At 40.2% G+C, this 22478-nt stretch overlaps 1 long non-coding RNA gene across 1 annotated transcript in view; it reads right to left on the bottom strand.

The window, feature by feature from the left end:
- Positions 1–554: 554 nt before the first annotated feature.
- Positions 555–22478, bottom strand: part of LOC112059379 (uncharacterized) — a 55381-nt gene continuing 33457 nt past the window's right edge. Inside the window, exon 4 of the long non-coding RNA XR_002888658.3 lies at positions 555–695. This is a non-coding gene — a long non-coding RNA (uncharacterized LOC112059379). The remainder of the gene's footprint in view (positions 696–22478) is intronic.

Here is a 22478-nt window from a genome sequence, read left to right on the forward strand (position 1 = left end):
AACCCTGCTGGAATAGACTATCTCACAATATTTGGAGCTTCTCTTACTTGTCCTAATCCAAACCAGGAACTACAGAGTCAAGAAAAAATATGCTGGGAAATTATTCAACTAAACTATTTTTAATCTTTTAAAAAATTGCCATGATTTATAGGTGCAAATTCAAGTAATCTGAGCCAAGTCCATTTCTGTGGTCAAATAGAAAATACCTGGCTAGTGTCTGCTGCAAGATGAAGAATGAATACTGGAATTAAAGGATACACTGAAAAAAATGCATTGATTACAGAAATGTACTGTTGTAATTATTTTATTATTCAAATGTTTTGTTGAGAAAATTTTGTTGACTCACAATCAATTGTAACAAAAAGATAATGTAAGCAATAATCTAAAAGATGCCAAATACTTTTAAAGAGGAGTATTTGATGAAACCTACAGACTCATTGTTCATCTTTTGATGGTTAGGCACAGACATCAATGAAACCTTTTCCATAACCTACCAGTTTTTAGTGAGTTATGTACCCTCTGAAGTATCTGCATTTGTGAAGTATTATGATCACTTCAGAATTACCAGTTTCCTATGAATGTCTGATTTATGAGCAATCTGTTAAATATTTGAATGAGATCTGCTTACCTGAACTAATCCATCTGAAGAAAAAATGTTCGCCCCAAACGCCAGGGGTTATGTTATGTCATCTTACCTATGTGAAAGAAAACACGCTGTTATCAAAGAGAAATTTGTTAACAATTTGGAGGTTATGCAATGAACAAAAGTTCTGTGGATGATTGGCTCTCCATTCTGGGTTGGTTCTTCACATTCATAATTATTAGCTACAGTTAGACTAACTTGATCATCGTGGCACAGAGAAAAATAAAATAAAATCAGAACTGCGGTGCAAAGTTTGATATTAAAATTCAAGCCGTCAAATAGCAAGAGTTGACCTGACTGCATGACATGCACAGTACACCAGACCTGTTCTACAGCTCAGCTGCTGAAAGCTACCAACCTCCATTTCCATGTGGGTTTAATAGTAATACTCTGCATTTCTTCCACAGCAGGAACTCAAAGCACTTTCCAAGCATTAAGTCCCACAAAGAGGATGGGGGGAAATAAATGGTGTATGGAAAGAAGAAGGAAGTAGGGGAAGGCAAAGAGCAGAATGAGGGAAGGGAAAGAGAGAAAATGGAAAGGGGCTAGAGAATGGCAAAAGAGAGGGAAGCGAATGGAGGGATTCTAGAGAAAGAATTCAGAGACTGGAGAGGTGGAGAGGGCCAGCCTGTGTGAAAGTGGTGGGCAAACAACATTTAAAAGGTGCAGAAATGTATTTGAGATAAGCCCTCTAAAGCTTGCATGCTTACCTGAAGTTTAATGGACCTTCAGGTAAGGTCTCCTATTTCCAACACAACTAGATCTGTTCCCTGTCCTTCTCAATCCCATCTTTCCTTTCCCCCAGTGCCTCTGAACGAATCCGGTTCCTTTTCCTTCAGCCATTAGGGTACAAGCTGCTGTATCCTTTCTCCCCTATCCCAGCAGCTCCTCTTGCGCCCCATTTCCTTCCAACCCTCAGACCTTTGCTGACAGTGCTGTGTCAGTGATTCTTACCCATTTTTCCTTAATGCTTTATGGTAGAGTTGATTATATACAGCTCCCAAATATACACATTGGGAACATGAAATCAAAAGTGTTGCACCATAGCCTGTCTTGACATCATTCTCCGCTAAGACGCCAACCCCTAAAGAGAGCTGAGAATAGAATGCTGCTTGAATCTTGTTTGAGAGCTGATCTTTGGCAGTGCCAGCCCTCAGTCCTTAGCGGAACAGTGGTGGCTTTCCTACTACAACCTTTTCCAATAATTTTTCAACAATATCAGCTGTTACAATTATACAGCACCCTAATATTTTAAGGTAAATAACCACACAAATGTGCCCTGCCACATTTACCTGTCCTGAGACTTTATATACAACCTTCACTATACAACACACTCCACTTAGTCAATGCTTAACTAGGACAAACACTTACTGGAGCATCCCCCAGGGAACTGGTTTAGCTAATGATAATGAATGGCAATGACTGCTGCATAACTGGGACAGGATTTGCAAAAAAGTTCACCTCCATTTGACCAGTGCCAAGGGATTAAATAGGTGTGGTGTGCTAATCGCTTGCCTTTTAATGCAGAAGTTGCTAAATAAAGATTAAAAGAAGAAGAAATAAGAATGGCGCATAATATATATCATTTCGTCAGCACTTTTTATTTTGCTAAACTATTTGATTTCTACATGCAGCAGAAAGATGTATAGAGCAACAAGACTGGGTTGTGATGGGCCCACCTCAAGCATCTATGGCCTTATTTTTAGATTTGCTGAACACCTACTGCTTCCATTTGGGTACCCAGGACTGATTTTTGGCCACAGAAAATGTAGGCACCCAAATTCAGTGGACACTTTTTAAATTTAGTCCTCAATGGCCTGATTGTGCACAGAAATCAAGTAATTAGCTGGTTAAGTACTAGCATTTCTGCCTGCAAAGAACAGAGCCCATCCTTTACTGGTGATGCAAAATTGTGTACACATAAGTGAAGACTGGGTAAAGATCCCTTAAAAATCAGACCTGAAGTGCTAGAGGAAACAGCACCAAAGTTGCTAACTTCGAAGGAAGATGCTGGTTTGACTGACGTGTATTATCCTAATGAATTGTGTCTGTAAATCTATCATCTGGGACAATTATGTATGCAAATAATGTCTGGAGGGTACTTCTTGCCTATCCTAGGCTGCATAAACTCTGAAAGATAGTGGAGGGTAAAGCATTTCAGTAACAGGGTATTTCTCATCTCACCAGAAGGGGAAAGGACCAGAATTCTCCAAGAAAGGTTTTCAGCCAGATTTAAGTATTCAAGGTATAAGATCATTCAAATAAGCCTCTGAGAAGCATACAAAAAATAAATTGGGGGCAGCGGGGGTTATAGCTAAAATGCCCCCTGGCCTCAAGCCTCATGACAATCACTTGTCACTACTTCATTTCCTAATAACTGTCATCCCAATAAATAGCAGAACAATTAACATTTATATCAATCATAAATATTACATTCATACAGCCCTGTCATTTTTAAACCAAATCCTGATCTCCCTTTTCTAACAGCTCTTGAATTTTATAGCAACATATAATAACCATCTGACTGCCTTTATTTCCATTGAACTTTTATTTTTAACGTCTTTGGTGTTTCAACCAAAATATTTATAGCATTTTCTTTTGAATACTTAATAGACTCCCTCATGAATATTGTTGTCCCTTTTTCTTGCATTATTTTGCAGCTCCTTCCTTTAAGGAGAGCTGGGCAAAGCCACTGATATTTGTTTTGTAAGTATTCCTGAGTGAAAGCTGAGAATTTCATGAGTGGTCATGAATCTGATCCAATGTTTGAACCAATGAGCACAGCTTTCTGGTATGAAGATAGGGTGACCAGACAGCAAATGTGAAAAATCAGGATGGGGGTTGGGGGTAATAGAGCCTATATAAGAAAAAGACCTGAAAATCTGGACGGTCCCTATAAAATCTGGTCACCTTATATGAAGATGCAAAACTTTTGCATAGACAAATAGGCTAAACCATGAGTTTCTACAAATTTGGCGAAATGTGTATGAAACAAGATCTCTCTCAAGTACAGCGTCTCCATTTTTTTTTTTTTTTTACTACCTCCTTGTACAGATTACTGGTTCCCATTTGCTGGGCTTTGTATCATCAGGTATCTTGTGCCATGCCTTCAGCACACAGCTGGTCCTCTTCTTTGGTGTCATTCCTCCTGTCTGCATTTATAACCAACTATGCAATGTCAGTATGTATTGATCTCCTGGTGGATATCACTTGGCCTTTCCAGATCTGGTTCCTGGTTGCATAGAACCTCAGCTGACTAGATCCTGGGATCCAGTTAGGTACAGCACAAGCTGGAGGGGAAGAGAACTGCTCTCACACTGCATGATATTGGTCTCAAAGGGTTGAACTCAAAGGCAAGGGAGGGACATTCCTGGCATGCTCCCTTTTCTCTGGCCATGTTCCCTATACGTGTAGCAGGCAGGGGAGTACCTCTGCCAGCCCTATGCCACCGGAGAATTCCCTTGCATTGGTGTGATCTCACAGGGCAAGATGCCCTGGCTCTATATTCAGAACCTGCCAATAGCATGCAGGATCTTGTACACCATGTTTAACCTTAAAAACCCTTTCTCCCCCCCTCCCCCCCCATTAGGCTTTTATGGAGGGAACAGGCAAGGCGCTCTCTAGGCTTTGACTACACACTGCTGGCTGGTTTGAAACTCACTGAGGTATGTGATCAGCTGAGCCCATCTGAAGGTGTACAGGAGCTGTGAGGCTGCTGGTGAGGGAAGGAGTTTTCCCCCACCCCTTCTCCACCACAGACAGGCGGCCTTGTGGCTGCTAGCTTGGAGCCTGCTCCAATGCATATTGACATAAATGGGAGTATTTTCATTGACTTTAATGGGTATTGGGAGCAGGCTTTGGCTGGGAGCTGAGAAACCACTTTTATTATTCCGTTATTTTTATTATTATTCATTAATTATTTATTAATTATTATTATTATAACAATAGTGCCTACAGACCAGGGCCCCATAATACTAGATACTTATAACAAATATTATATATAACAGATACAGTCCCTTCCCCAAAGCATTTACAATCTAAGTATAAGACAAGAGACAACAGGTGGATGCAGCAGACAGACAGGAGAACAGGGAAATAAATGGTTTGTGTTTTGCACAAAAAGCAGTGATCACAGCACACCAGCTGCCTAACCACTGTTGAGATTTGTGCAGACACCATGGTGAAGGAGAGTTGTGAAGGGGGGTAATGTGGTGGCATGCAGAATTTTATGGGGAGCACCTCCCGTGGGTGAAGACCAGCATGGGAGAAAGTGCAAAGATGCTTGTTGGAATTTTTTAAACGGGCAATCAAAACTGGCATAATTTGTAGAGCTATGGGAAGGGTTAAAATGTAGATGGTGTATCAGAGAGGATATGTAGGGTGGGAATGGGCCACAAGGAGCCTTAAATGTCATTTGTTTTTGAAGTGGTAGAAAGGGGAAGTCCAAGGAGGGATGTCATGTGAGAGGTGAGGTGGTTGAAGTGAGGAGCGAGGAAAATGATCTTTTGCTGCAACATTTTGACTAGACACAAGTGGGGTAAAATAGGATTTGGCAAGACTGAAGGTGATTGCAGCTCATGAGACACAAAATTATGAGGACCTGGCAAAGCGGTTTAGCTGTGTGGACAGAAAGGAAGGGCGAGATTTTAGAAACAGCAAGTTTTAGACACAACCTGTCTGTGAGGATTTAAAGAGAGATCTGAGACACAAAATATTCTTAGGTTATGAGTGACAGGGAAGATGATGTTCTGTCCAGTGACTGGAAAAGAGGATGGGGAAAAGCTCTGTTTTGACCATGATGAGCTTAATTCAACAGCTGGACATCCATGAGGAGCTGCCAGAAGGATAAAAGTAGACAAGTCAGGAGAGGAGAGGTAGATCTGCAAGTCATCAGCATAACAATGACAGTCTGGTGGTGATCTGCATAGAGTTGCACTAGAGTGAAATGAGGGTTGGAAGAAATGTCCCTCTCTAGAAAACTAGCCCAGATGTGAAGGATTTTGCACTTTCCTTGGTGCAGCTGCGGAGGTGAAAGAAGAAAAGATTTCCAAAGAATGTGTCAAGGACACACCTATCTTTTTATCAGTTTGCTGTTCCCTTCACTGAATAAATATGCTCTTTTCACTGCCTTCCTCACTCCAGCCCAGATTTCAGTCTAGCCACGTAATTCCATTTGCAGATCAGATAATTTTTAGTTTTGTTTAATATTTTAGGAATGAGCCCATCTGTTATTGGAGCCCAGTTTTCTGACCCATCGTGAGTCTAATCGCTAGAGGCCTTATTTTCATCTGTGAAAACAAATATTAAGGGTCTGGAAAGTGGGGTGATGCAAGAAGGTTAAGTAGGCTGGACACCATTAAGATGAGAAACAGTCATACCTCTATTTTTAAATCCAAGTAAAGGACTTGCTTTGCAAATGTAACAAGTTTTTTGTGTATTTGGTTTATCATGTTTTGGCCATTCCACTCTCTTAAGAGTACAGATAAGATTAGGACAGTTGCATGTCATGGTTTAAAGAGTATGAACAGCAACACTGTCTGATATATGAACATCTAAAAACTTGCTTCTCAGGTCACTTTTACCTTGAAAATGTCTTCTTTTCAACCTGAAGAGATGTCAGCTGGGACACTTGTAGTAAGCTTCTATTTCTTAATACACTCACTTTACAAGACATATTTTCCAGATATTTTGACCAATAAAGGTGTGTGTGTGTGCATGTGTGCGCACACATGCGGTCACATTTTTCAAATTTAGTGTAAATTGTAAGTAAAGGATACTACCAGCTACACTCAAGTATAGCAGCTATACAATTTTCTATATACAGCTTTCATACTAACACCCATTGAGATATACAGAATTGATTATCGCCCAAGTTCTGGTCCTGTTAAAATAAGAAGTGGTACAGCACACTGAATGAACCAGTGTAAGGCATGAATGTTTGTGGCTGGAAATGACTAGGAACAAAGACTAGTTGCAGACCTCCAACAGTTCACTTGTGATCTCAGCCAGATTTCAAACCCAAGTCTTTTGAAATGAAAAGACTCTCAGTCAACCCACTGCACCACCTAGACCTCCCAATACATTGTTAATATGTCTGCTGAAATACCTGGATGTTTGTAAGTGTCACCTGAAACATTAAGATGAGAGCACTGTGGTTTTGTCACTGGTATAAGTCATGACCTTATCATCAGAAGCCTAATCCTGTAACACTGTAGTGTGTTCAGGCTTATCATAATGACTATTCTGAATTGTGCTATGTTTTCAGCAGCCATTGGTAAATAATCCACTCTTTTCCTTTGTCCACAATGGTACAGTCCAGTTCTTAACATTGCCTGGGTCTGTATCATTGTAACAAATCTTTTCCACAGTACTATAATTCCCTCTAGTTGGTCTACTCATGTGCTATAAAGAAAAAAAAACGTTTTAGTAGCTTTAATCAAAACATTATTGACTAAGAGCATTAAAATCTCAGAGAGGCATTTAATTCAAAATTTCCCATATTCACAGTAGTAGTGATTGAGTAACTGAAATATCAACCTTTATGTCATAGTAGTTTGTTAGAATGTTTGTTTACTCTTCATCTGAGGCCCGCTAATTACAATTCACAAGCAATCCAGTTGGCAAATATGATTGGTTTACAGATAAGGAGTGATTCATGATTTAAAACACACAAAGCCAGTGCATGCAGCAAAAAGTTATTAGATTTTAGGCCAAATTACAAAATGTGTCTCCAAAAATGGGCTTTACAAGTGAAGCCAGTGTATGAAAACGTGTATTTTCACATCTAAATGGAAACTCATCAACACAATTGCCTATTCGGAATATGAAGTATTTATGTACTTGTGAGAAAGACTTGTTGGCTTACAAAAATGCGTGTCTTGCTTTCTCCATACAAATGTTGGGTTTTGTTTCTTCAAACTGGTGCTTTCGCAAAGTCTGCCAACACATTTTGGAAGACCCTGTTGAAAATTTGACCCAGCTATGTCCAAAACAGTCCTGAAAAATTTCTGTGAGCATTTTTCATTCCTTTATGAATGGAATTTGTGAGCTTATCCTTGATAAATATTTGCATTTATTGTACTTGAACATGACAGATAATCATGAATTAATCTTTTCCTCTGGTGTATTGATTAAGAATGTCTGTAAATTTCTGTTGCACTGTGGCAGGCAACTCTATGGTGGTAGTTTATATTTCACAGTACCTTAAGTGGGGGTTCCGGAACAAGGTTATTCACAGGGGTGCTGTTCAGAAATCATTACATTATGGCAAGGTATTCATTTAGCTGAGTTCAGGTTCAGCATGGGGAAAACTGAAACAAATAGGACACTTACTATATATTTTGGTCACTTTTTAACTGAGTGTTGCAAAAATAGGAAAAGTGTGATAGTTAATAAGCAGGGATCATCTGTTCTCGTGTTCTATTTTTGTTGATTTGTAAATTATTGCATTTATTGATACAAAGTTATTTTAAGTTACTTTGCAGATTTTTAAAACTAAAATAAGTAAATAATTACTTTGCCCCCTTTCCCAAAAGTTTCAGATATTTATATTTTAAGTGTTAAACTTAAAAAGCAATGCTGTTTTTTTTTTAACAAGACTTCTTCTCAATGCAAACAAAACCTGACGCTGTAGCTTATATTGTGATTTGAAAATGAGTTGCATTATAAAACATCTGTTGTTCCCTCACCTTTCCTGGAATTTTTTTGTAATACACACGTTTCTTGAGAATGTCTCTTGTTTAAGTTCTAAAGATCATTCCTCTTCATTTCGCCTGCATGGTCTATCTAAATGCTGATTTTCTGTCTCTTCTATCCAAACAATCCTTTCATATCTAGGTGTTTTTCTTTCTTTTTCCAGGCCAGCCTAGCTTTGCTGAAATTCACTCTGTTCCTACCAAACTTTCTTCATCTTCCAACACCCTTCCCAATTCCCCCTGTCCTCAATGCTGTGCTATTGCCTGATAACTGGCACTGTCCCTAAGTAGCTAGCCTTCATAGTCGAACATGAACCTCAGTAGGGTCAGCTCTATCGGAAGGTGGTAGAGCCATGAAATTCCAGGGGGCTTGAAAACTACAAACATGAGCTTGCCGTAGTTTACATTGTAAATGTGAATGGAGGCATTTTATTGTTATTAGGTGGAAGGGACAGAGATTGTAGATTTTTTATAGAACCAGCACTATGAAAACTAGAAATCTAAAACTGTTATGTTGACTATAATACTTTGCTGTATTCAATTAAATTATGTCATAATACATAAGCCATTTATAAAAGAAATAGCAATAAATGATTTTGTTTTAAGTGAAAGGTACCAGATTATAAACCCTGGAAGCTGAAATTTTTTCTTCATTTAGGACCAGGCAGGGGCTTGGCTAGCATGGTCGTGCACCCAACTGTCATTCACATCATGGGTGAGATGCAGTCTCACACAAGTGGGTGGGCAGGGCAGGAGGCGGTAAGGAGTGGGCTGAGCCTTGCACCCAGTGGCATAAGAGAATGTTTGTTGCACTTAGTATCAGGGCCAGCTCCAGGCACCAGCTTCTCAAGCAGGTGCTTGGGGCGGCCGCTCCGGAGAGGGGCGGCATGTCCAGGTATTCGGCGGCAATTCAGCGGACAGTCCCTCACTCCGCCTGGGAGCGAAGGACCTCCCGCCAAATTGCCGCCCGCGATCGCAGCTTTTTTTTGTTTGTTTTGTTTTTTGTTTTGGCTGCTTGGGGCGGCCAAAACCCTGGAGCCGGCCCTGCTTAGTATAGACCCATGTAGTTTACTCCCTACTCAGAGCAACAAGGGGACTGGATCACAATCTCCAGTGCTCCTCTAACCACATCTTGCAGCCCCTTACGTTGGCAGTTCATAAAGTGACAGTCTTGCCCAGAATAAGTATAGGGTAAGTTGTGGCTGTGCAAGTATCCCTGCGCTACCCTGATAATGTGCCCCTGACTTACCTTAGAAGCACCATGCCTGCATGCAAAGAGATAATTCAGTGTTCATTTGTCAATCAGGGCTTGATCCCACAACACTGAAAGTCAAAGGAAACTTTGACCTCAATGGGCAGAGAATCAGGCCCACAGTTCTTGGCCTCTATGCTGAGATAGCTTTCAGTAACAAGTCTGATGCCACTAACTCATTTCACCTACTACAGCCCTGTAAACATCTATCAAATAACAAATAATACCATAGAAGATTGTCTCAAACTCTCTTCATAGTGCATGTATGTTATTCCTCAGTTAGCTGGAGGGGATCACAGTTGCCCTTCTTCTGTGGAGGTTAACATGCTGACCCATCTCCATATCACTACACAGACTCGGTGACAGGAGAGCCAAAAATCAGTAAATGAACCCAGGTTTCCAATGCAGAAGTCTAGAGGTACATAAAATACATGAGCAAGACAATGTTAGAGATACAATGTGGTCTACTAGATAGGCCACTAGAATGACACTTATGAGACCTCAGTTCTATCCCAAGAGAGTGTGTGACTATGGATAAGTCATTTCATCTTTCTGCATCCCTGTTTCTACTCTGCCTGGTCTATTGAGATTGTAAACTTTTTGGTGCAGGAACTGTCCCCTATTATGTGTATTTACAGAATGTAGCACAATGTGGCCCTGATCTCAGCTGGAGACTCCAGGTGCTGTTGTAATAATAATAATGAGGGTCGCTGCAATGTGCATGCATACAAAAATTTCACAGCTCAATATTTTACCCATTTTTATGGGATGCTCTAGTTCACAAACAAATAGTAGATAATGTTTTCACCCCTCAGCTCATAGTATTAAAATTGTAATGTAAAGCCCCAATTGTTTTTTAGGACAAATGTATGGCTATTTTTCAAATGATAGTTCAAATTTTAAACTTTCAGGGCATTTGATGAAATACTTCTAAATATTTGTCTTCCAAAAGTACATGAGCTATGGGTGCAAATAGTGTCTTTCCTTGTGGCTTTAGACATTCCTAGTACCAGTGAACTTTAAATGGTGCTCTCAAGAACATGGCTGCATGAACAATCATGGAGTATATATTCAATATTTCCCACTTAGTCAAAGTATAGGATCTTGTATGAGAATGTCTAAAATGTTGCCAGAAATAACAGATCACTGATTGTAGAACAACTTTAAATGGGCTTTCTGTCAGCAGTTTATACAGAAGTAAACATAGTTGTCCAGCAATAACAAGGAAATATGCCATTTTTATTACCTCAGCATCACCAGTGCAGACACAGAAACACACCTGTTAACAAATATGAGGTATGTGGGGATATTGCCTGTGAAAAGTGGATGGCGGTGAGGCAAGCAGAGAATATTCTGATGTTTCTATAACCCCAGTTACAGTTCAGGCAGTATGCTACACAGACTATGTTATTGCAGACTATGACCGTTCATATTCTACAAACATTAAAAGCATCCTGCTCAATGGGATATGATCAGCCCTCGTACACTGGAAACTCAGTTTACAGCTTCCAAGATGGTCAGTTCGTTTTCTGGAAAGTTTTTTTTTTTTTTTTTAAACATTTCAAGTGCTGCACTTGATGGTTTATTAAAGGGTTTGGCAGAATTAGTTTTATCTAAACAGTGGCAATAAACTTCACTTCTGGCTCTTTACTCTTATGTATTTCTCTGGTCATCCTTCTTCATCTAGCATATTTTCCTCTATGATTTTTCTTTTGTCTCGGCTGCAACATATTTGTGACTACACAAATAAACAATATCAGTTCAGTAGATGGATCTTCAGGCCCAAACCCCAGAGTAAATTCCATAATCAACTAGGCTGAATGATGCTTTTAGTAGGCCAAGGTTGATACTAACTATAATTCACATTCCCTGGATACATTGCTCTGTAATAAAGCTTGAATGTCAGACATCTCAGCCAAAAAGCTAACGTACCTGTTTGAACTAGTCTTGTGCCAATGGAAACACATCAGAAACTGAAAACATTTAGCCTACTGTATAATCGTAAATGGATTCTTTTTAACCAAATGAAGACTAATCATCTATACATAAGCGCACAAACATGTTAAATGTTAATATGTAATAAAGCTTTAAACCAGTCCTTGTTGGCATGCTCAGAATAATGTCACTGTAAATAAATACATTGAAATGCTATTAGAGTCGAAGACATTTTTGTCCATCAGTAGTATTAGTTTAACAGGACAAACTTTCATTATATTCTGGCATTTGGTACATACAGTACAATGTTTATGTACCAAATGTCAAAATATAAAGATGTTTTAGCCTTTTTATTTATGTATTTAAGAGTTATTAATTTAAGAGTGACCTTATTTAATCAAAGCTGCAATTGAACTGCAGTTTAATCAAAATCTATGTCTACAAATTTCAAAATAGCACTTTTGCCTCTGAAACAGACATTAGTTGCTGTTTAATACTCAAATACATACTTAGCTCTCGTAAGAATGCTTTTTTCCCCTAAGCTGGCAACTCCAGCGTGCACAATGGTTTAATCGTATATTGTTCTCTGAGTACTAACCCTTTACAAATCATATGACATAAAAAGAAAAATAAGTAACATTGTAAAGACAGTAATGAGAACTGTTGAGCTAAAGTGCCTCTTAAAGAAATCCTAATAAATTCCAGAATTTCTAGTCTTCTGGCAAGCTTCCATTTAGAATAAAATCAATGATCAATGGTTGCAAACAGTCAGCATCAGGCTTGCATGCCTCCAGAGCAGAAAAAACTCATAGACGAAAGATGACATTTAAAGGAAAAAAGCTGACATTGACTCCATCACTGTCATTGCTTCTGCCATAAAGCAGCTTCAAATATTAAAACATTTTTCATCTGTGCTGCATTATTGGCACCAGAAATTGTTTTCTCTCTGTCTGATACTCACTTGAACTGCAGCAGAGCTCCCCAGAGACTCCAGATTGTTACCAAGGCCTCATAACATATTGGCAGTTGATGTGGTGGTGTTCATGTACACTTGCCACTCACAAAGGAGCCTCCCGCTCCGTCTCCCACTCCCAGGCAAAAGAAATTTGACTCAAGTTCAATGACTTGGAGGTAGGAATTGTGCATCACTCTGCGCGCGTATGTGTGTGTGTGTGTCTATGTGTGTGTGCGCACACACTCATGTGCAAGCACCTTCTTGAACTCTGTGTGGGTTTGCAGAAGGAGATGGGAGGGGTGCTGTGTGGGTTTGTGAGAGTGTATTAAACAACTGACCATTCGCATTGATTTTTTTTTTAAGCTGTGTTCCTCTCCTTTCACATAAACTCCTGCTCTTAATTTGTCTTGCATTCTGTGCTGTAGCTGCTCATTGGCAAGTACTTCACATTACAATTGGGATGGCAGAGTCTTTGTTAATACACCTCTACCCCGATATAACGCTGTCCCCGGGAGCCAAAAAATCTTACCATGTTATAGGTGAAACCGCGTTATATCGAACTTGCTTTGATCCGCCGGAGTGCGCAGCCTGGAGCACTGCTTTACCACATTATATTGGGTTGCGTTATATCGGGGTAGAGGTGTAGTAACGTAAATTTCTCCAAGCCACTAGCAGGGGCACAGATCAGCACATTCATGGGAGAGACTTAGCTATGAAGTGGAAAGTCTTCACTTACTACAGGATAATCTTGGCCCAAGTTCTTACACGAACACAATACCACTAGTATACAAGTCAGTGATCGAGTCTACAAACAAACACAGTAGGGCACTATAGAAAAGCATAGATGTAGAAGAATTAATGCATTGCATTTTACATTGACACAGCTACTGCACGCCACAAAAGATAGAGTGCTTTCAAGTATTCCCTACCATTCAGTTTATAGAAGCAGACACAGTCAAACGTAGGTTAGTTCTAATATGCCAAAAATTACTGGACTAAAATAAATCACTCTTTAATAGAGAAGGGCCTGAGTCATAGACTCCTGTGATGTTCAGCTTTGGTGGTCCAGGCTGGCCTTTAAACAGGCTATAGTGAGGTTCAGAATTTAATCCAGATCTGAATGCCCCCAGAGCTGGCTGGAAGGTTGGTATCTGCTGTTCTGATTGTTCATTACAAAGGCAAATCTCAGTCAGGGACTTTTAGTCCAAATCCAAAATTCCCCACTGTTAAGAGATGTGGGGGGTTGAGATCAGGCCTATCTGTAGTTTTAAATATGCACTTTGTTGCATTATGACCACCATATGGGCCCAAATCCTGGGCTGCATCTGAGCTATAGTTGGGTGCAGCTAAGGAAGGTGGCAGGCGGGGGAGTTGAGGGTGGTACATCTTATCCCTTCCTTTCCCCCACCCATGCAGCTGTCAGCTGCTGGGCTCATCCCAAGCATAGTGGGAAGTACGTACTTTGTGACCACAGCCAGTCCCTCGAGGCTGTTATAGTACCTGGGGAAATCCAGGGCACAGTCACATCCCAGTCATGCGCCCATCGTCCTTGGTGCACCACCTACTCAACAGGCCATGAGTGGTGGGGACATAGGAGCTTCTATGGCAATTCCATGCAGAGGGAATTCTCCGGGGTTGCATTTCAGCCACCCGCTGGCTGTTCTGTGTCAGCAGTTCTCAAACTTCATTGCACTGCGACCCCCATCTGACAACAAAAATTACGACATGACCCTGGGCAGGGGCGGGGGGGAGGGGAATAAAGCCTGAGCCCTGCTGCACTGGACTAAAGCATTCAGGCTTTGGCTTCACGCCCCAAGATCCAGCGAGTCTAACACTGGCCCTGGTGACCCTATTAAAACGGGATCCCAACCCCACAGTTTGAGAACGGGTGCACTAAATGATATAATCAAATAGTACAACAAAACTGGAAACAAACATTTTCCTGATTTACTTGGACTACAGTGGATTTACTTTTTGCAGTGGCTTGGCCCAACCATTAACTCACCAGGGTGCTTCTCTGTGCCTCATTTTCCCTTTTGTAAAGTGGGGATAATAATGTATAACCATCTTTGTTAAGTGTTTTGTGAGGTATCACTGAGAACTGCTGTATTATTGCTGAGTATTAATGTTACCTTTTAATTAAACCTGTCTGCAGATATTTTGTGAAAAAGCAAGAGGCAGGTAAGGGGCAAATGTTGCCACTGTTCTCAGGTGTACAGGCACATTTTAGTTAGTGATGACAGAATGCTACTCCTGAGACAGACAAAACTAGATTATTCAAGTGTCTGACTCCACTAGAGAATGTGATGCCTTCTAATCTCAACTTTTGCAATGAGTCACTAGTGGCTATGGGTCAGGTCACTCAGCCCCTCTGTCCCATTTTCTTCAATTTGGACGGTACCACACTTGGCTCCCACGCAGGGGTGTTTGAGGACTGGTTAGCTCCTTGCAGCCTGTTTTTGAAGGCGCTGCATGAGGAGAATGTTATTGTGAGAGCCCTAACAACAACAACATTGCAAACCAGAGCTTGCAGAATTCTTTTAGAGGGGAGAATGCACTGTATTCTCAAACATTTCATTGGAAGTCATGCAACATCCCTTCACTTTAGTCATTTTTTTCACAATGCCATCAGGCCATAATCTCCTGGAGACAGACAGCATTAAAAAAAGTATAGGGTTTCAGTCCATGGAAAGGACATGATCATTTGCCACAACCCCTTTGCAGCACATTACCTCCTGACCCATATGAAGAGAGCAGCAGTTCGAGTCTGACTTGAAAAGCCAGTGGTTGATAATACCTCCTATACATTCCTGCAGGTAACAAGTGATATTTTAGCTGAGAAGGTCTATATGACTTGGCTTGCTGGCCCTTTCAACTCAAGTAACTGCCTGTGCATGAATGACAGACTAGAGAGATTGTGTTGAAAACAAACAGAAAGAAAAATCAAATGAAAAGTATCTGTGTGGGTTGTTTTATTGTGGAAGTGAATGTCAGCATTAGGATTTAGACCTCCTAGTTTAACACATCCTGCCTTCCCCAGTTTAATAACCATACACAGAACTAAAAAGACAGCATATAAAAACATGTAGTGATTTAGTGGATCAGGCTAGCTGTATTTGGATTATCAGGGCATTTAGAAGAAAAAAAAAACCAAAAAACCGACCACACAGGGAGACAGCGCAAAGAGCCTCTCCACAACCATCTGCCACAACATCACGTGGCACTCTGTAAACTGACAGACACTCCTTTAGCAGGGCCCAGGCACGTCAGATGAATCAATCAATCAAAAAAATTCTTATGAAACTTAATCACGGAGGGTCGTGTTAGGGAGTGGGGAACAGATTAAATTACCACGGTATTAGATACGGGAAATGATTTCTGTCAAAACCATCTTTACTGCAATTATAATATGTTAATTATGTATTTCATTAAGTAAGTGGATTAGAGCCTGCACAGATGAAATCACGCTGAAGGCTTTGAATCATTTGCTGAGCAGTGTGGGAGGACTGGTGTGAATGGAACTCAGTTAATTTTGAAAACTTTCACATGCTAAACATGTTTCCCCCAATGCAGGAAATAAATGCCTCCCAGATCGCTGTGTGAAATATCCAAAGAGCACATTAATTTTAGTGATGTAATCAGATCATGCCTGATGTGGTCCAGGAGCTTGTCAAATATGCCATAAATGTGTTTGTGTATAACGATTCCACACTGTCTCTGACTCTTTCATCCATAGAAGGAAGCTAGCTTGGATAGGATGCTGGATTTTCAGCTACTCCACACGTCCTGCATATAGTGACTACCATCTCAAAAGAAAAAGAAATGTCTTCACAATACATTGTGTAGCAATGTATGCAATTGCCAGCCATACAACATTCAGTATACAGATGCATTTAAGTGGCACAGCTCTCTTCCAGCTTGTCTTTTTTGTGCTACTAGCCGTTTTCTAGTGCTGGCAAAGAAGCCATTGGTTTATAGGAAATGGATTATTAGTCCTGCGTGAGTGTAGCCCTGGTGAGCCAGTCATTTGCCATACATTTACATATACACTAAGTGACACATACCAGACCAGATGATCGGCTGCTGTAAATTGACACAACTCCCTTGACTTCAGTGGATCTATGCTGATTTACACAATCTGAGGATCTGGCCCTTTAAATCTTCATATTATTTTAATATTGGTCAGTAAAGATTATTGATTTGCACAGATGCAATTGGAAACCATCAGCAAGGCAGAGGGGCAAAAGTGGTATAGCAGTCCAGTCTAGAATTATCAATATTTAAAGTTCTTGTTTTGTACAATAGATGCCTGTGCGTGTGTGCACGTTTGTGTCTGTCTACAGCAAGGTGCTGTACATTCATTTTATACTGTGATTTTGATTGAAAAAAAAAAAGAAGTGAAATAATGGAACATCCTGGTAACTGTTGTTCTCCCAGACTCCCTGGTAAATTAAATGGCTCATTTTAGAGGTTTATCTTGGAGAGCCAAATTAATGCATAAATAAAAATAAATGTGTCAGTCTCTAATTACAACAAGAATTGGGTGTCTTGTCACAGGATGGTAGACCTAGTGCTAAATAAGCTTCAGTCCATGGGAGACAACCCCACACATTAAAAATAAAAAGGGCATGCACTGTCAGAAAGGGATAAATTCTCCAGAGCACTGGCATATCCCTTTCCTCTTTGGAATTGCTTCCAGGATAGGAAAGACATTTAAAATATATTTTTAAAAATATAAGACCAAAATAATTAATTTTAAAATAGAGAGCATATACAATATACATAAATTGACTTCATCCCAATTATTCAGTTATCAGTAATAATCACCAGGGATTTAAAAAGCGGAAAGGATCTGAGACAGCATAACACCCTGCATGGAGTGAACGTTGGTGTAAATGACTGGAAAAGGTTGGCTGATTTGATGAAAACCCAATCAGACTCTCTGGGGAGATATTACTTTCCTCATTATTCCACTGATTGGCCTTATTTCATCTGAAGAATGCAGCACATTCTTTACAGTGCTGGCAAGCCTCTTTAACAATATCCAAGGAAAAAAAATCTATCACCTCCTTAATCGAAACAACAAGGAAATTAACAACAGTCATCTTCTCGAAAACTCTGGCTTGTTCCTCAGGGAGCTGTTACAAAACCTCCCCAAAATCATCAGCTGAACTGCTACAATGAAGCTAAAAGGCAGAGAAGGTGGGATTTTATCAGATTTTGCAGATAGCTTAGGCCTTTCATAAATTTACTAAAAGGAACTAAGGCAGCAGATTCAGATCATAACGCCACCCTCTGCATTGAAAAAAATAACACTGGCGTGGTTTGCTTATAGCAACCTAATTTTAACCAATAGTGACATAATTTACTAGGGGAATTTGTTCTTCTGATACAAAATTTGTTATGCCCACATCACCAAGCAGGGGTTTGGTATAAAGCAAGTAATTTCAAGTCAAGTACAAAACACACTTGTGAAATTCAGTCTGAGAACTGTGTTATCAATGGCCTGGAGCTTGCAATAACTGTTAATTAAGTGTATTTTTCATTATTCTTTAGCAAAGAGGCAAGATTTAATGATGTAAGTTAACAATGGATGATAATTTAGAGTAGTGACAATAGTTTAATTATTCACACACACGTAAAAGTTAACTTCATAACTTATTTCTTTGTAAGAACAAGTTCATTTAAAATATTTTGAACACTGCATACAATTACCATGTACGGTATCTTGCTATTCTTGTTTTTGTAGATACAAGAAGTCAATTTGCTACAGAAGTTTCTCCCTTGGGAGTAAAGCAAAGAAAGAATTCTTCACCCTATTCTTATTACAGTTTGGGAGGAGAACAGAATTTACCAGAGACAGATAATGGTGGGCCCATTATATGTGCACAGAATGGAGGTCATAGTTGTCATGTTCTCAGACAGTGGGTCTCAGGCTTGTCTAAACTAGTTCCAAACTTCTCACAAATGCTCTTGTTGAATTACAAGGAATACTGAAAGGGAAATAAAAAAGAAACATAATTTATGATGAGCCAGAAAATTATGTTTGAAAATTATTTTAAAAGCTTACATCTGAATAGACACGTATTTGAATGACTCCAAAGTATCAGCATCTTAGGCCAAATCTAGACTATACATAGTCAAGAGACTCCTGTAGGGGAAACTCTTGTCTGGCGTTTATAACAAGACAATAGAAGGGGATTTCAGTTTGAATCAGGGAGTATGACTGTCCAAGGAAATTTGAATCCTAATACATTTGAACAGAACAACAATTAAAGTGAAATACATATTACCAAGTAGCTAACCTTAACACTGAAGACAGATGCAGATCTTTCTGTTACATCATTGTACTTTGTGTATTATGGTCTCATCACAATGGACAAGTCTAGGGACTCAGCAAGTAAGCAATTTTACCTGGGTTTCCGGATTAGGAACATCTAGGTGATCCTTGGTTATTTTTCAAAATGTTCCAAAAATGTCATGCAAAGAATTTAAAACTCAGTGATATTATGCCATATCTATTTCCAGTGGACTTTTCAGACATGATTTAGTGTTTTCTCCAGTGCTGTGGCTGAAAACGTGTAACAGTAACGTGACAAAAGTAAACTTCAGTGGCTCTACTAGAAAGAATTCTAATGTACTGTTTACTGTATCAATTCCCAATCTCAATGAAACTATTTATGTATCTGTTAGGGTCACTTTTTAAAAGAATGGATTCACAGTTAATTAAAAGTGGGTGACTCTCAGCTGTCATGTAAAGATGGCCACCCCATAAAAATTAATAATGAAAAAGGACACATGTCATAATGTTTCTGTTAATGAGATATCACAACCCATGTGCTCAGCATTCAGGCTTCCAATGAGCTACTCTCCCTCTCACAAAACACCTCTTGGACTTTAACTTTCTTAATCTGGGGGAGTGTTTTGAAAGATACATTTAGAGAGGCAGGTTCAGAGGTAACGTAAGTAGAAGAGTAAATCATATCTTGGTAAATGGGTCTGATTCAGACCATCCACACACACCCTGGAAAAGGGCCTCTTGCAGTGAAAAGTCCTTCAGGAAAAGGTTGCAGTGGCACAAGGCAAACAGGGGGCCTTATGGAGCTATCTGCAGAAAATCAAGCTGCCTTCCCCAGGCATAGTCTGGAAAAGAGGGCAAATGGGGGTTCCCTCGGGTGAATTTCACTAGGAGTAGAAGGGGGCCAAGTAGCTTCATGGAAGTGGAATATGTACCATCTGGTCCAGACAATGTAAGTCAGTGTAACCTACATGTCAAAGGGGTGGAAGGCTAGGATTGTTACAGGAGAAATAACTAGAAGAAAGTACAGGAAGTTATAATATAAAGCACCACTTGCTCTTTATCTTACATTTTCATGGTGATTTCTTGTCCTACTATAATCATTACAGCCCACCTTTCAGCCTGCAATGGTTCCCGTGTATGTTCACTGGACTTGATTCACCCTTGCAACTAAGTACAGGCAAGCTGTACACAAGGGAGATTCACCCCATGGGGTGGGACTGTGCAGTTTACAGAGGTCCACACCAGGAGAGGACACCAATTAAAATACAGTCTGGGGTCTATCCGGGACCTGCCTGCATAGGGTGTGCTATGCACTGAATCCACACTCCTCCCAGGTGCTCTGGCCAAGCCCTCTCTCAGACCTGTGCCATCTCCTTTTGAGGTGCACTGGCTGGCAATCAATCTCTTGGCTGTAATATGGTAGTGAACACCTTGTGCCAATACAAGCCTTCCCATCTGGAGGGGACTTTGTACTACTGTGAGGCCTACATTTCAAGTTCCAACTTAAACCATAATTGACATCACCGCTGAATTTGGACTAGCAAGTTCTTAATTGTGCCATCATGGGGTACCAGGAAATTGTGATTGACCACAAAGAACCAGTGAAAACCAGTTATATCATCTTACTCTCAAATTCACTCAAATGGCTAAAGTGTAATAAATTATGCCTTTTTCTCTCTCAATACACTTATATAACCATGAAAATCAGGCTAGTATATTTGTTCTACTAGCCAACATAAATTTTTTTCTTTTTGTCAAGCTTATCAGAGTCACTCAATTTAAATCTGTTTCTCCCTCCCAATTAAAACAATATTGAATCGTCTTGGAATGTACAAATACTCAAGGTATTCCAAAATGAATAGCCAGAAGATTTTATTACCTCAGGATATATTTATCCATCAATGCATTGGAAGCAAGAAAAAATATATTGACCTTTGGCTCTGTGCTTATAGAAATACCATTATTAGGAGGTAGCACCCATGGAAAGGGTGTACTAAAACCAGATCATCAATTTCTTTCCTTTGAAAAATTATTCATGATTTTAACAATGTCAAAATTTAGTGGTTCATGAATTTCTTTAACATTATTGTTATAAGGAAAGGTGCACTGGTTTGTGAATTAAGCCTAATGGGTTCTGATGAAATTGGACTGTTAGTTCAATAAATGAGCTGGCTTGACTGAAGAAGGTCTACATTATCAAGCAGCAGCTCCAAGTTTATTGCACCACTCACAGAGTAGAAAATTTTACAGCTATCCCAACAAATGGGAAAATGAAGCAAATGCGGAAAGATAGGTGACTCTACCATTGATAAGATCTTGGAGGGGAATGAGAGTGACCTTAGAGTGTGAGTCAGCCACATTCTTCACGGAAGTTTCTCAGTGTTGTAGGCCCATGTGGAGCACACTGCAGTAACACAGCCTTAAGGTGACAAAGCTACAAATCATTTTTGTACAAACAAACAGGGAAGAATTAGTAGGGGAAGCAAAAGTGGATGGGAACCTGGGAGGCAGTGACCATGAGATGGTCAAGTTCAGGATCCTGACACAAGGAAGAAAGGAGAGCAGCAGAATACGGACCTTGGACTTCAGAAAAGCAGACTTTGACTCCTTCAGGGAACAGATGGGAGAATAACATGAAGGGCAAAGGAGTCCAGGAGAGCTGGCTGTATTTTAAAGAATCCTTATTGCGGTTGCAGGAATAAACCATCCCGATGTGTAGAAAGAATAGTAAATATCGCAGGCGACCAGCTTGGCTAAACAGTGAAATCCTTGCTGATCTTAAACGCAAAAAATAAGCTTACAAGAAGTGGAAGATTGGACAAATGACCAGGGAGGAGTATAAAAATACTGCTCAGGCATGCAGGAGTGAAATCAGGAAGGCCAAATCACACTTGGAGTTGCAGCTAGCAAGAGATGTTAAGAGTAACAAGAAGGGTTTCTTCAGGTATGTTAGCAACAAGAAGAAAGTCAAGGAAAGTGTGGGCCCCTTACTGAATGAGGGAGGCAACCTAGTGACCGAGGATGTGGAAAAAGCTAATGTACTCAATGATTTTTTTGCCTCTGTCTTCATGAACAAGGTCAGCTCCCAGACTGCTGCACTGGGCAGCACAGTATGGGGAGAAGGTGACCAGCCCTCTCTGGAGAAAGAAGTGGTTCAGGACTATTTAGAAAAACTGGACGTGCACAAGTCCATGGGACCAGATGCGTTGCATCTGAGGGTGCTAAAGGAGTTGGCGGATGAGATTGCAGAGCCATTGGCCATTATTTTTGAAAACTCATGGTGATCGGGGGAGGTCACAGATGACTGGGAAAAGGCTAATGTAGTGCCCATCTTTAAAAAATGGAAGAAGGAGGATCCGGGGAACTACAGGCCAGTCAGCCTCACCTCAGTCCCTGGAAAAATCATGGAGCAGGTCCTTAAGGAATCAATTATGAAACACTTAGAGGAGAGGAAAGTGATCAGGAACAGTCAGCATGGATTCACCAAGGGGAAGTCGTGCCTGACTAACCTAATTGCCTTCTATGATGAAATAACTGGCTCTGTGGGTGAGGGGAAAGCAGTGGATGTGTTATTCCTCGACTTTAGCAAAGCTTTTGATACGGTCTCCCACAGTATTCTTGACACCAAGTTAAAGAAGTATGGGCTGGATGAATGGACTGTAAGGTGGATAGAAAGCTGGCTAGATCATCGGGCTCAA

The sequence above is a fragment of the Chrysemys picta genome, chromosome 14 (assembly GCF_011386835.1).
Source record: "Chrysemys picta bellii isolate R12L10 chromosome 14, ASM1138683v2, whole genome shotgun sequence".
NCBI lineage: Eukaryota > Metazoa > Chordata > Testudines > Emydidae > Chrysemys > Chrysemys picta.